We start from the raw sequence: 15,861 nt of genomic DNA on the forward strand, positions 1-15,861 counted from the left end.
AATTACAGACCATAATAAAAATGTAAATAAAAGCACTCCTTTTCTTTTGACTTAAAGATACAACACGTAACTTTTCTGCATTTCAATATCCGGACTAACGTTTGTGTACTTTTTTCTTACTTGAGCAAAAAAAGTCATCTTTTCGACCTTTCATGACATCATCTGACGTCTCCTTCATTCCTCCTTTTCCTACCTACGTCTCCTTCTTCCTCTTCACTCGCTCACAGGTGAATCTGCTCTATTTTTAGAAACGTGACGTAAGAGAGAACCTGGCAAGGGCAACTTGAGAAACATATGAGCTCACACACACACACACACACACTGTCAGTCTTACATGGAGATTTAGAGGTCAAAACTTAAATTAAAGTAAAGAGGTGGTGAAAACGTGACGTTTCAGGAGGTTTTAAAGGTCCAGTGTGTCACATTTAGCGGGATATAGTGACATAAATTCATTATTATGAGATTTGATGACCATTCTTAAACGACTCTAGTCGTGATGACGTAATAATGCATTCATTTAAAGATCCGCTAAATATTTCACTGGAAACTGGAAAATATTGTCATTATGCGTGTGTGAGTTTGTGTGTGTGTGTGTGTGTGTAGATGACGTTTTTTATGGAAAACTAAAGGGACAAAAAAAGATCGCACAAGGAACATCCTGTTTCCCGACATAGATTTTAGTTTTAAGTTTTAAGTTTTTTCAAATTTCTTGTGTATTTTAATGACAAAATGGATTATTAATCGATTACTCTGATGTTTCAGCTTCCTAAATGTTACAGTATTTTAATTTTTTTGTAATAGATAATAATAATAAATAAATGAACAGATTTATTAATTATCATTATTAATGATCAAAAGTCATTTATCTGTTATCTAAACAATGAATAGGTTATTTGTTGTGTGACGCACACACACACACACACACACACACACAACTGACAATAGCAGGAAGAAATCAACACACCCGCGCACGCACACACACACTGAGCTTTAGATAAAGCTTCATGTGCGATTATTTATCGTCAGGTTTGCACAAAAACATTTTCTTATCTTATACAAACTATTCCACTATCAACACAAACGTGTGTGTGTGTGTGTGTGTGTTCATATGTGTACATGTGTGTTGGGGGCAGGGTGTGAAGGGTGTGGTGGTCATGACAACCCAACTCAGACTTCCTTCCCAGTTTTATCTGAGCGTGCAGCATTCCTCCCCTGTGTCTGACCGTCTTCCTCCCTGTCAGTGTGTCTGTGTGCGTGTGTGTGTGTCTGTGTGCGTATGTCTGTGTCTGTGTGTGTGTGTGTGTCAGTACAGTGTACACAGCAGCAGCAGCAGCCGACGACTGATGATTTTAACATTATATTAATGTTAACAAATGAACATTTATATACCGGGCGGAAGAGTGGGGGGAGTGGTGGCAGTGTTGCCTCGCAGCAAGAAGGTGCAGGGTTCGATTCCCGGTCTGGGATCTTTCTGTGTGCATGTTCTCCCCGTGTGTGCGTCGCTTTCCTCCCGCCATCACAAAACATAATAGAATGTGTGTGTTTCTTTTCTCTGTGTGCGTTTGTATCAGTGACCGCGCTGCACTCACACTCACAAGAACAGTGTGTTGCCTGTACGCTAACTTTGTGTGTCTGTGTGTGTTGTGTGTGTGAAGACAGTGATCTAATAAGAGTTGATGGTGTGCCCGACTGCAGCTGCTCTCACACACACCCACTCCCTGTCAGAGACACAGAGAGGAGAAAAGTAGACTGTAATTAAATATATTATACTTAAAGAAGAGGGAAAATAAAAGAAGTCGGGAAAACGACTCATCAACAACTTAAACACAAGCTCGGACGCACTTTTTCAAGAAGAACCAAAGATTTAACACAACAGAAAAAAACGCAGCCGCTTATACGTCATTATTTAATGTGTTTACTCACATATTCACACCTTCATTCATCCGTGTACCAATGAAGACATGATTGTTAATGTAAACACAACAGTTTCCTCCTCTTCACACATTATATAAAGTATTTTAGAGCAACGGTTCTCAAACTGTGGGGCTGGGACTAGAGGAGCAGCTTCTCGATGCATTCATGGAACATCGTAAATGTCATCAAGACTGCAACGGTGGCTCAGTGGTAGAGCAGCTCGTCTTTAAACTGGAAAGTTGTGGGTTGGATTCCAATGCTGATCTGTCCATGATTGTTCTCATTTTATTTTACGTTTTCTTCTGTTAGCAAAATGTTAGCATTTCGATGCCTTGAATAGATATTGCACGACTTGCGATGGCTTCATTTTGATTCATTGTTCAGCCGTAACCCCACGTTGTACATAGCCACAACACTGACATTAAGTTTTGATATTAAGTCCTAGCTAGAGCTGAAACAGTTACTCGATTCATCGGTCATTAATCGATTACTAAATTAACCGTCAACTACTTTGATAATCATTTCATCGGTTTGGAGCTTTTTTCATGATTAAAACAAGATGGTTTCTGGTTGCTTCAGCTTCTTAAATGTTAATATTTTCTCCCATTTCTTTGCTCCAAAAAAACAATTAATGGAGAAAATAACGTCCTAGCCCCTCCCCTCAAACCCTCCCCTCCATACAGAAAGAGACCCTTGTTGTGACCGGGTCCTGCAAAGGCAAGAATGCTAATCACTGCACCGTATTAACCCGAATGCACCCGAATTAATATGATCATTTTCTCTCGGTCTGTCAGAGATTAAATCATAAAGTGATAGTGTCATAACCGCGTTAGTGGTGACGAGAGAAACGCAGCACGGCGACGAGGAAAACACCGAATATGCAGCGCATGTGTGTGTGTGTGTGTGCGTGGATGCCCTTCACTTCACTCCTCCGCTGGCCTACATTCATCTCCTCTGAGGGTGGACAAGCAGGGGGGGGGGGGGAGGCGAGTCAGATTAGTGAAAAAGGGGGGAGAGTGTGAGAATAAAAAAAGGACATGTGATGGAGTGATGTGAGAAAAGAGTGAGGGAGTGAAGGAGCATCTGTAGGCGATCTTGGCTTTGCCCAAAGGCCTTGGCTTCTCTCCTCCTCCTCCACCTCCACACGTTCACTCTTCCTCTCTTCCCCTCCTCACCCTCATCATCCCCCTCTCTGCTAATACCTAACAATAACGATAACTTTATTTACTGTATATTTTGTTAAAAGATGCGGGAATGCAGTTTGAGTCAAACACAACTGTGTTCTCTCTCTCTCTCTCTCTCTCTCTCTCTCTCTCTCAGATTGTGCAGCAGTGACTCTTTTCTACATAGTGGGTTTTCTTTCTTTTTTTTTTTACTCCCACTCAGAAAAAACCCACCATGTTTCTATAAGTAGGAAACAAGAGAGCGAGAGAGAGAGAGAGAGAGAACTGCTTATTGTCTGTGAAAACTAGTGTTCTGTCATCGTGGTGAAGAGTCACCTCCACATACTGTAACTCACACACACACACACACACACAACCCACAACATAAGGAATACCAGGTACACACACACACACTCACACACACACTTTGTATGGACCCTCATAGACATAATGCAGATACGACTTCATTATAACTTGATATTAAGGGGGCGGACCACATAAAATTGAGTGGTGGAGCCAAATGTGGCCCACGAGCCGCGAGTTTGAAACCTCTGGTGTGTGTGTGTGTGCGTCAGGTTCACGCCGTGCATCTGTATTTGACCTTCACTGCTCAGAATAGACAGAGAGAGAGAGAGAGAGAGAGAGAGCGAGCGACGACAGCGGAGAAAGTGTGAAACAGATAGACGGAGCGATAAAAGATGATGGAAACGAGTGAAGGTCAAAGGTCGAGACAAGTGAGGGAGGGAGGGAGAGAGAGAGAGAGAGAGAGAGAGTGGGCGAGGTCTGTGAAAGTTCAGGCTGCAGCTGCTGCATCATAAAATTAATCTTTTACTAATGACTGCAATTTAACATGAGCACACACGCGCACACACACACACACACAGTTACAGACACACACTATAATTAGTGAGACAGCATCTTTATCTCAATCTTCTCCTGTGTGTGTGTGTGTGTGTGTGTGAATCACGATACGACATTTCTGCAATAATCAACATATCGCGAGACAATCATATATCGGTACATGGCGACATCTGCCTGACTAAAGAAAACCAAAAAGGTCAGAGGTCAGAGGTCATAAAGTCTCTGTATTGAATGTGGACGGAGCATCTCTTCACGTAGCTTTCTCCACCTACATCCATACATGGTCTAAAATGACCATGTATGGATGTATCGACCTGTTATCGGTAGAAACTCGATTTTGTGATATTGGTATCAAAAAAGTGGTATCGTCCCATCGTATGATGGTGCCTCTGTTGTGGTTGCAGTGATGGAGTCGCAGTGATGGAGTCAGTAAAGGAGTTGCAGTGATGGAGTCAGTGTCACCTCAGCGGTCGACTCCACAGGTTCATTATCGGCTCGAACACCAGACAGATGGCTCTTGTTGGAAAGGAAAGAGAGGAAGATCTGCTGATCTCTTGAATTAAGAACAATGTACGATTTGTTTTTCCTTCTCGTTCTGTTTTTCGTCCATTTCATTTATTATTTTTTAAACCTGTGGCACCATTTCCCTCCTCTGTGTATATGTTTACATGTCATTACTTACTGTCATTTACATCAGTAACGTAAACACTGTAAATACACACGCACTCACAGAAGCAGCTCTTAACGTGTGCTCAGATAAATCAGGCCGATATTTGCAACTCAAAACTGTTCACACATGTTAAATAAAAACCTTGTTGACCTGTTTTATTTCACTAGTTTTGAATGTAAACTCAGACAACTCATTTGAAACCTCTTCAAATCTCAGGTTTTGTCTTCAAACCCAACATAGGACAGAGCTGCAAAGACACAACCTTCAAACAATTGTCCCACAAGGGCCGATATTTACATTGCAAAACAGTCAACTCGGGGTGGAAGTTACTCCCAGTTCCAACTTCCGACTGAAATGGAACACACCATGGCAGGATTTTAACGTAAGAGACATAAAAATGTCTCTTAAACCAATTACAGATGCCAGCTTTAACTTTTAGCCTAGACTTAGACCGATAAATAAGCCCCGACCGATATTTGCCATGTTTTTATATTTATATTACAAATAGGGGTGGGACTTGCCAGAGACACCACAATACGATATTGTCACGCTATTTAACTCCCAATACAATATTATCACGATATTGCAAAAAAGTATTTTGCGAAAAAATCACATATTGCAACGTACGCTTACAAGAGCTCGAGTGAAAGTGAGCACTTGGCACCATCTAGTGGACTGAAATGTCAATTGTTTTGATGCTAATATACAAAAAAGATATGACAATATAATATCGCCATCCAATATATGGGGTTTTTTTTATTGGATAATGTCAATACATTTTTTTGCCTATATATTTAGCCTGATTTCCTTTTTCCCCCTCTATGTGACAATAACAATGGTCTGTGGCTATAATCTTTACTTATTATAATTATGGACAGTATTTTAATAGAAATTAATGTCTAACATTGACTTTTCTTGCTTCAGTTTACCAGCGATGAGATGAACAGCTCGCTCGCTCTTTTAACGTTACCTTGTTGTACCCCGTCGCGGCTCCTTCCAGGCCGGTGCCTCTTTCCTATGCGTCTGAGGAATGTAAACAGACGTCCAGAGTGTATAATGTGGCAGGACAGAGCGGTCAGAGGGGACTGTTGTGGTCAGAAACAAACCACAAACATGGTTTTTGTTCCACTGGAGCAAACTCCGTGTAAACAGATAACTGTGTTTTCACTGTCTGTATTGATGTGGTGGGTAATCTGAGGGTAATCTGATCAGACTGGAAAAAATACTCAACCATCAGGTTATTCTCTGAGGCTCAAAGTTCTTCTCCACGTTTTTCGTTACTAAATTTCTTTTTACTGATCATTTATCTATTTTTGTATTTTTTCACATTTTATTTCTAATAATCTGGCTTGTGTCCTTTAGCGCCCCCTGTCGTTTTAGTCTTTTTTCACTGTTTTTCATTCATTTTATCTTCCTTTAATAAAATAAGTATTTTAATGTTGTTCTATTTTAAGCTACTTTGGTATCTACTTTTTCCCCCCACGTTGGTGAAGCTACGTGGTAGGACTCCCCATACCAGGTGGACATTCTTTCGGGCTCAGTCAGGTTTGGACAGAAACATAAGACCCCGTGCCACAACAAATTGCGTGGATAAATGAAGTTGTATCGTATTGTAGAATAAAAGTGTCACCTCAAATATACCATACCTTAATAAAACCCATAAAGTACACAATATAAAACTAGTTAGCATTAAAGGGTAACTAAAACCACTCTTCTGAAACTAACTCCACCCCAAAGCCTGATTTTGATAAATGCCAAGAAGTGGACTGAGGAGCGAATCACGCAAGAGTGGACTCGTGTTGTGTTAAATTTATGTTGGAACTTGGAAGTCTGAGGTGGAAATGACCTCACCACCGGGTTTACCGCATTCCAGAGAAAAGTTGAATGCATGGCAGCAAACGTATCTCGGGCTAGCCATTGTTAGCAATACCTTTCAATAACAACCTCTTTTTTTGGTTATGCACGCATAAACAGCTCACCAACATGTCTACAGGTACAAATGACTAGTACTAGAGTGTTAAGTAAGTGTGGAAATCCGAGTTTCCTGACCTTGGACATTCAAAGTTTGGCTACAAATGTAACACACCATTACTAAGGGGCGCAGGTGTGTGCAGTGCTGACCTTGGTGTGATTGGGACTGATTTACTGTGAAACAAATACAACAGAATTGCTATTAATGGTAGAAGAAGCAGTGCTTGTTTGAAAGCAGCTGTCCTGGAACATCTTGGAACTGACGGTATGTGAGGTTGTTCCGAGTTCCGAAAGTCAAAAAACAAGATTTGAAGATTTGAAGACCTTTAGGAAATTCCGAGTTCCGACTGCAAATGGAACACACAATAAGAAACCCAACTTCAAATTTTGAATGCAGTAGCTGGTGTTTGACCAGAGAGAGACAGAAGATTCTTGTCACAACAGCCAGCTGAGGTGGCATCTGGTTAGGATGCCTCCTGGACGTCTCCCTGGGGAGGTGTTTCGGGTATGTCCTTCCGGGAGGAGACCTCGGGCTTGGACACATGCTGGAGGGATTATATCTCTCGGCTGGCCTAAGAACTCCTTGGGATCCTCCCAAAGGAGCTGGCAGAAGTGGCTAGTGGTCTTGGCATCCTTGCTAAGGCTGCTGCCCCCGCGACCCGGATAAGCAGAAGACAACGGAAAGGAATTACTAGATACCCATATCTAGTAATTCACCACCAACTGGTTTACACCTGAAAAAAGTGGTTAAAGGGTTTAAGTGGAAGTGGATCTTTCTTAATATATTTTTTCTTCTTTGAACACTTCTCAAAAGTAAAGGGCCACAGTGAAGTCTTGCAGAAACCTCCTTTCACAACCAAACGTCCGATGGAGGAAGTGACTTATCTTCAACACGTTAAGGTTTCTCTTCAAGCACTGTTCCTCTTCTTTTTTTTCTTTTCTCGGCAGTCACAGATACTTCTCTTTTTGCCTTTTGCCCTCTTTTTTTCTCAGCTCCATTTCCAAAGCAGGAAAAAGCCTCTTAACAGCCAGACAGACGACTAATAAGGAGCGGCTCCTGACAGCCAATCCTCTTTAATGCCTTAGCACACAGCATTATGGGCAAAATAACCCCCAACTCACACACACACACACACACTCAGTCACACTCTCAAAACACTCCTGAAAAGGCCAGAAGAGGAAAGAAGTCTGAAATACCACTGCCCTAAAAAGAGACTTCCTCTTTTTTTCCCTTTTTTTCTTTAGCAAAGAAATACTGACATAAGTAAACAAACAAACCACAACCCGACAGGAACAAAGCTGTTCAGAAAAGGTCAAGAAAGTCCGTCTTTAATGTGTGCGTAGTAGAGGTAGACCCATAGTTCACATTTGTCTTGTGTCTTGATTGTTGTTGTTCATTAACAGACCAATTTATCTATAAATGCAAGGAACGTCTGTCTGTTAATCGTCCAATGGTCCAACTGTCAGGCAACTAGCAGGGGACTTACTAAGGGCACCAGTGTGTGCAGTACTAGGACTAGAAATGTAAGAGTTAGCAGGTAGAAATGTGACAAATATCCCGCCCAAACAGAGCGGGTTAGGCAAAGGGCCCAGGCTTGATTCCACCCGTGAGCCTTTGCTGTGTGTCTTCTCCCTTTTAACGATTCACTGTCCTATTTATTAACCCTTCTGCTAAGGCCCTGGTATACTTATGCGCACCGTGCGCATGGCGCAAATAGCATCAACCTAGATTTTGGAACCAATCGTTGGGTAGCATATACTCCACCTACCGCACCACCGGTAGGTGTAGTGTAATCCCGGCTCACCAAGCAGATTTCACATTTTGACAACAGAAGAAGTAGTCACCAAGGATCCGAGTCATCCGAGCCTCGACCTGGCGACCCTCGAACCAACTGACAGGGCCTTTCAGCTGTGACTCTAACCTAGACGTGTCTGAGGGAGCTGTAACATTGTTCTCTTCTTCTTTGGCAGGAAAGCGTCCTACTCCCTGCAATCAGACTTGTTCCACCACCCAATGGTGAAGTGGGATACTACAGGACCCTGACGTGCAAGTATACTAGGGATATTTGACGGATGCGGCATGGGCGGAGAAGTATATCATAGGCTTTACTGTCGCCGACAGGATTTGGTATGCGTAATTCTCATTACCATAACTCCTAGACTGTTTGTGATCTGTAGAAAATATAAAAACTACCGGAAAGCAGAGGAATTTTCTTTGCACCCATACACTTGTCATCACCAACAAGATTCACCAACGAATCTTGTCAAAAGGAAGCAGTAGCACTCACTTATTTAACATCTTTTGACAATTCTACAGCCATAAGATCTAAATAAATCCAGGCGGCCTGATTATTATGATGATCAGGGTTAAAGCCAAAAAAGCCCAAAAGAAATATCTTTAAAAGAGGAGCGTCTGCCAAGAGTCACACAGTGTGTTGGTTGGAAAACCCACCACATTATTGTGAGTGACACGGCCACCAACATACACCTACACCTATACCTATACATGTTCACGACAGGAATAGACACACTAAATCTCTCCTGTTACACAACATATAGACTGTTTATATGACTTTTACAAACCGTTTACATTCACTTTGACCTCTGACACACAAGACATGTCGGCTTACATACATAAAACATGGCGTATTTGTTGGGCTACAGGGAAATGAATATTTAACAAACCACATGCAACTACATTAACATTTACACACCATAATCTACAGGGGTCTTTCTAGTAGTATGAGGACAACAGTGGGGAGTTATTGAAAATTCAACGTGAAAAAAGGAGCATTCTAAGGCTCCCTAAGAGGGAAATTGTTGTTTATTCCAGTTAAACAACGTAACATTAAAGGTAATATTTCACAATAGTAAAATTGTCAACAACGCGGACAGATAAACATCACAGGACGACGGAGTTTACGTGAATTCAAAGCTGTTTAAGCCGTCTAACTGTCTATTATTACGATCTTGGTATTTTTGGAGTCATTATGTATTTGCAACGGAAAATACTGATTACTGGCATCAATTTGATATTTTCACACTAAACTGACATCATTGATAATCTTTTGATTATGTTTTTTGATTAACTAATGGCAGGTTTGTTCCATAAAATGTTGAAAAATGTCGATTGGTGTTATCCAAACCTCGAAATTATAGTTGTTCCACAAACAAAATTAAATCAAAAACCAGAAAATATTACAAAATACATGTATGAAGCTGAAAAGAACTCAGAGAACTTGTTTTAATTATTAAACCACTCAATGATCAAAATAGTTTGTAAGTCATTTAGAAATTTCATTAAAAGTTTAAGGGGAGAGCGTAATAATAAGTTAAAACATTACTTTGTGATGAATCTATAATTTTAGTCAATTTACAAGCAGAAAAGACGTCAAAATGTTTTATTTAATTAAAATATTCCTTGCTTTTCTTATTCTTTGGAGCATTATAAACAATTATCTCGCTCTTAACGAAACCAAACTGGTAAATATTAATTCATTAACTAACCACGTGGTTCACTGGTAGTTATTTGTGGCACTTTTATGACAATTTAAGGCATTTTTAACAGCAAAACTGTGAGTATTTACTCATTATGGTGGTTTGACAGAGACTGAGTGAATCCAGTTCATGGATATGAATGTATATGTGTTCACAAGGAGGATGAGAGGAGAGAGCAGGGAAACTGTGTCACGGCCTGCATTTCATCAACTGTCGTCGCTCTTCTTGTCGTCGCTTTTAAAAATTCATGAGCGCCTTTAAGCCGCCCAGACTCTGATCCCAGCGTTTGTGTGAATTTCACACGGACTGTGTGCGACAGAAGCGCCCTGTGCTCTGGTTTGTATATTAATAAAAACATGACTCCTCCACGGTCAGCTGTAAAGTGTGCAGGTGTATTCAGCTGAACGCTCTCATCCCTTATTGATTCCGCTAGATCCACTTAAGCTGTGAGGGGAGTAGAGAGGAGCAGCTCAACGGGAGCAGCAGCAGAATAACCTGAAATATTCAGATTACACCAGGAGAGAGGGGCAGCTTTAATAGTCACTTTATTTACTATTTTACGTTAGAATTCTCTTTGGAAATTGGACCTAAAAAGTGACATCACCTCCAATTTGACTGCGTTCCAGTTGAGAAGAACTGAAGGAAATGGACGCAAACATATCTCGAGGCTAACCATTGTTAGCAATATTGGTCAATTTCAACTCTCTCTACCTTTTGTGAGTTGCTCCGTCTAAACAAATTTGAATTTTCTTCAGTGAAAATGGCCAAATTTGAAATCCTGACTTCCTACTACAACTGGAACGCACCACAAAAGTCCCAATAACCAAAAAATATTGGAACATTACCCAAAATGTTTCCAAAAATAAAGCTGAAAAAAAAAAAAAAAGAGTAAAAAAATTGGTGTTTGTACTATTCGCAATACTAATAGAAGATCACGACATTGAGACACGATTAAAAGAATTGGCAGCAAAGGTTTGCTCAAAATTCTAAGTTTGACTAAAAACAACGACATCCAGTGTTTTTTTTTTAAGGTTTTTGAGAGCAGAACTTTGATGAGAGAAACTTTAGCCTGCTATTGTTAGCTTTCTTTAAGGCTGACAGGTTTATGATCACCTGATCAAAACTCAATCAATACTCAGTCAAAACTATTATGTCTGATAGATATATTTCTTCTGTTAACACAAAATACACAATTTGCGTTTCCTTTAGTTCTTTAATTTTTTTTGGTCCATGTTTTTGTATCAAAACATACATAAGTAAAAGTGGGCAGACAATAAATGACAGTTACGATAAATGTCAGACGAATAAAGACGAAAACTATTAAATGAGTCGTAATGAAAATTTTTTCTTAAATTCACATCCTAAACTGTTACTGAATTATCGTCCATACACTACATCAGCTGTGACTGTTGTGTTTGCTAATTGTAGTGGATGCTCCTCCTCCTCCTGCTGCTGCTGCTACACAGTAAATCTCTGGAGGGAAATAACGTAGAGAAAATAAAAATATGATTAACGCGCTCTCTCTTTAGAAAACTCCACAGAGTCTGTTCCGAGGGAGTAAACGCGCCCGAGCGTCGTCCCCCTGTTGTGTATAATGAGCGCGTCTCTTGTTGGTCCCTTTTTAAATTTAATTTCCCTCGAGATTAAAAACCCCCGACGCTATTGTACTCTGCGCGATGATGTACCGCCTGGTTACACAGACACTGTAAGCAGCGTGCGCGGCGTTACAGGAGTTTTTCTGTCAGGACGTTTGCAACGACGGATGCAAATCGCGGGGTCAACAAATGCAACACCTTCAAAAGAGCCTGAAGGTAAGTACAGTATGGAATCTGACACCAGATACTTTACTATTGTACATACAGTGTGTTATGCTGCATTTCATTTATGTTGACTGGACGTTTAGAGGAACATGATTAATGCTTTGGGCAGGAAAAAAGAAAAGGTAAGTAGGTAAGTAAGTCAGGGAACGCTTGATATACACATAGCACATTTAAAAACCCTCATTAGACAATTTAGAATAGACAGCACTGTAGTGATTGTTAAATTATGAAGGTTATTCTGTAAAATGTGAGTTAATGGGCACATAATTGAACATATCACCCATATCTCTTCAAAATAAAATACTTCAGGGTTGTTTCTACTCTATAATGAGTATTAGAGTATTACAAAAAGGCGATCAGGTGCTGTGACAAATGTTAGGGTACACACGGTCGTATAGCGGTTAGTGCTGTTGCCTTGCAGCAAAACAGACCCGGGTTTGTGAGTTTTCTCCGGGTTCCTCCCGCAGTCCAAAAAAATGCAGAGGTTAACTGGACACACTAAATTGTCCATATGTGTGACAGTGATTGGTCATTTGTCCAGCGCGCTATGTATGGTCAGCTGGGATTGGCACCAGCGACCCCTGCGACCCTCAAGTGGTAGACAGACAATTTCATCCATTATTGCATTTATAAAAAACAGAGCTTAGCCCTTTGAATGCATCTCGTTCGCTGCTCCTGTGAGCTCAACACCCAGTGAACCCTGCATTACTTCCACTAGCTCTCATGCACCAGAGTATGCAAATATTTTAATAGCATTTTTGTTTGAAATGCCAATCCCCACTTTCTACTGCAGACTTGAACGGACGAACCGGCCAGGTTTTAAGCAAAAAATCAAAAAAACAAAATGAAGAAGAATGATGCTACCGTAGTTACCCAACACCTTCACTACAATATGTCATCACTTCCTGGAGGAAACACAATCTGAACAAGATCACTCACAGAGCTCAGACCTTCACAGAAGTTCAAAACGCCTGCTTAAAGATGTTACCGTCCGACATAAACGTGACAACCTTTGGGACTGAACCAAGTTACATTTAAATTGCCGCCTAATCCGTAATCTGGAACAGATCTTGATGAAATGTAGTCTTCTGGCAGAGCATCTAATCCTGCAGACACATACCAAATTCAAATTCAAATCCGATGAGTTTTGACAGAGATATTAAATATTATTTTACAGTTTTACATTACAGGGATTTTGTGGAGTCATCATTGGGTCGATTCTTCCCTCACAGTGAATTCAGATTGACGCGTGGACAGGACGTTGCTGCTCACACCGAAGGACAAACTGACAGAGGACAAAGCCACGCTCCTCCTGAGTGTGGTTGATATTTATGCTGCACAGGAGTTGATATTGATATTGGAGACGCACGAGCGCTTTAATAAGGGGCTTGTATCTTTTTAAATTCATCAGAGCTGAGCATCAAAAAGCACCAGCTGAGGCTCTAGTTGTCAAAGATATGCTCCAGACCTTAAACGCCTCGCTCTTTCGCCCCCGAGGAAACTCTTTGAACTCGAGCAAAGTTTTCAGACTCCCGTCTTTAAATCTACGTGAGTAATATGTTGTTTACTTTCTTCCATGTATGTCGAGTCGTGACGGTACCTTTGACTTCTGGATTTAACAAAACCTCTCTTTTCTCTCTCTCTCTCCCTCCATCTGTTTCATCCCTCTGTTTGTCCCTTTGTATTCGTACAGAATTGAAGGCGGAATAATAGCCAGTTTTCTATTCGGAAAGTGTCAGATGATGAAAGGCCTTTGATCACAGTTTAGCCCTGCAGGTGGTGGCACAGCCTTTCCACTTGTCTGTCTCCCGTCCTGACGTCTGCTGCGTATTGTCTTCATAAATGTAACCCTTAAGAGTTCCTAAGGACATTTCCTGCCATTCCGTTTTTTATTGTTAAGCCATTTTGGCTGTGTTCAATGAATATAGCTCAAATTTTACAGAGGAGAAAACAGTGGAGTTGTGTAAACATAGTGGCCTTTAAAGGGTTACATTTAAAAAAATATATATATTATTAATATTTGATCTGTATATTTCAGGTAGCTTTAAAAGATTCTCATTTAAAGTATAAATATTAATATATAACATTTTTAAAGTTAGCAGTTTTTGGGAAGGTGACATTTTCTGCCATTAGGAACAAATTAATAAGTTTTCTTTATTAAAAATCTGACACTGCAAAAAAATAACAATGCATCAAAATCAATGTTTCTGCCAATCATTGACCCATCCCAGGGCCTAATAATAATTATTATCAAATCCTAGTTCAAATGCATTTTATGGAAAGGTTTCGAAAAAACAATGGAGTTGTGTAAACATACTGACCTTTAAAGGGTTAAAATCTTAAAGTTTTTTTTATCAATATTTGATATGTATATTTCAGGCTGAAGTAGTTGACTGACTCATTTAAAGTGGCAAAAAATATTAATATATATTTTTGCAGCAGTTTTTGGGAAGGTGACATTTTCTGCCGCTAGGAACAAATTTGTACATTTTTTAAAGGCACTCTTAAGGGTAGGTAATGTTGTCCGCCGTTTGTGATGTGGGCTGTAAAATGTGGAGGGACGAGGGAACGTTGAGACATCCTGTCCCTGCGGTGGTGAGAATCTCACCACATGCGAGCGATGATGAAACCCAGCGTTCGTTTCTTGGGTGTTTCCCCACCTCGCGGGTTCCTCCAAAAACGCCATGTGTTTCACCGGCAGAGTGGAGGGTCAAGGGGGTCACTGTTTGTTTCAGGTTCTGATTAAGGTTCACTGAGCTTGTTTTAATTATTAAAAAAGAAGAACAACACACAAAGTTTGATTAATTTAGTCCTCCATTAATAATCCATTAATCGTTGCGGCCCGAGCTCCATAGTCCATAAGTCATTAAAAGTGAATATTTTTGGCTTGTGGACAAAATTAGACATTTGAAAAAATTATCTTTTGGAATGTTTCGATCCACATTTTATAACATTTATATTAGACACTCCGAATATTTTATTATATACACAATACATAGTATTTACATTGTAAATATATGTACATACATTTTAAGAGTCTTAATCTCAATGTTAAACAGCATTTGTTTTAATCAGAAAACTGAAGTTTGTGTCACTTTGATAACCTCTGACTGTCCCCACACAGAGAAAATCAGTGATTTTACATCACAGCACACAGGAGTTGTCGATCCATTCTTTGCCTCCATCAGTAAATTAAAACATGTTATTTTGTGTCTTCTGTGTTTGAAAACTTTAATTCAGATTCACCGACATGACATAAACACATCAAACACGGCAGCAGCAGAGCAGCAGCTCCTGTGTTTCTGTGAGCTAAAAACAGCGATTTTCTCTATGGACTTTGGTGCAGGAGAGCAAAGTTACGTCTTTCCAGCCAGAAAAACCAAAGGATACGCAGGTTTACCGTGAGACGGTGTCCGTGTCTAAAGTGATTTATTACTTATTCTGTTATTGTCGCTCATTAGAACTTAAAAACAGGTTTTAGTTCGAGAACTTCCAGCTCCCGGAGCCAAGAGTAAACGTCTTTACGGGCAAACTGTCATCGCTGCTGACTAACGGGGGTTGTCATGACACAATCACACACACACACGGGAGGAGGAGGAGGAGGGACAGTCGTACACGCAGACGAGTAAGACTTCTAAAAATAGATAAAAGGATGGACAGTATTCTGGGAACACACACACACACACACAGAGACACACAAAGTGTGATGAATGTCTGGCAGATAAGTTTCACGTGCCTTCACACTGCCATAAACACACACACAGTAACACACACACACACACGCACACTTTGATGTCCAGCATCATGTCTCTGCTCTTTCATATCACCACATATGGAAATTCACTTCTTGGCCTTTCAGCGCGGTAATAACGTCGCTTCCTTCCACATTCTATTCCACCAAGAGAAGATTTAAAAATAAAAAGAATGCACAGATAAACTGCGACGATTAATCGATTATTAATCA

The 15,861-nt window shown here is 40.4% G+C and overlaps 1 protein-coding gene across 5 annotated transcripts in view; it reads right to left on the minus strand.

Moving 5' to 3' along the window:
• The window catches only part of dgki (diacylglycerol kinase, iota), a 52,265-nt gene that overhangs the window by 33,337 nt on the left and 3,067 nt on the right, over nucleotides 1–15,861 (minus strand). The gene's annotated exons all lie outside the window — the stretch shown is intronic.

Source organism: Solea solea, chromosome 3, assembly GCF_958295425.1.
Source record: "Solea solea chromosome 3, fSolSol10.1, whole genome shotgun sequence".
In the NCBI taxonomy this organism is placed as follows: Eukaryota; Metazoa; Chordata; class Actinopteri; order Pleuronectiformes; family Soleidae; genus Solea; species Solea solea.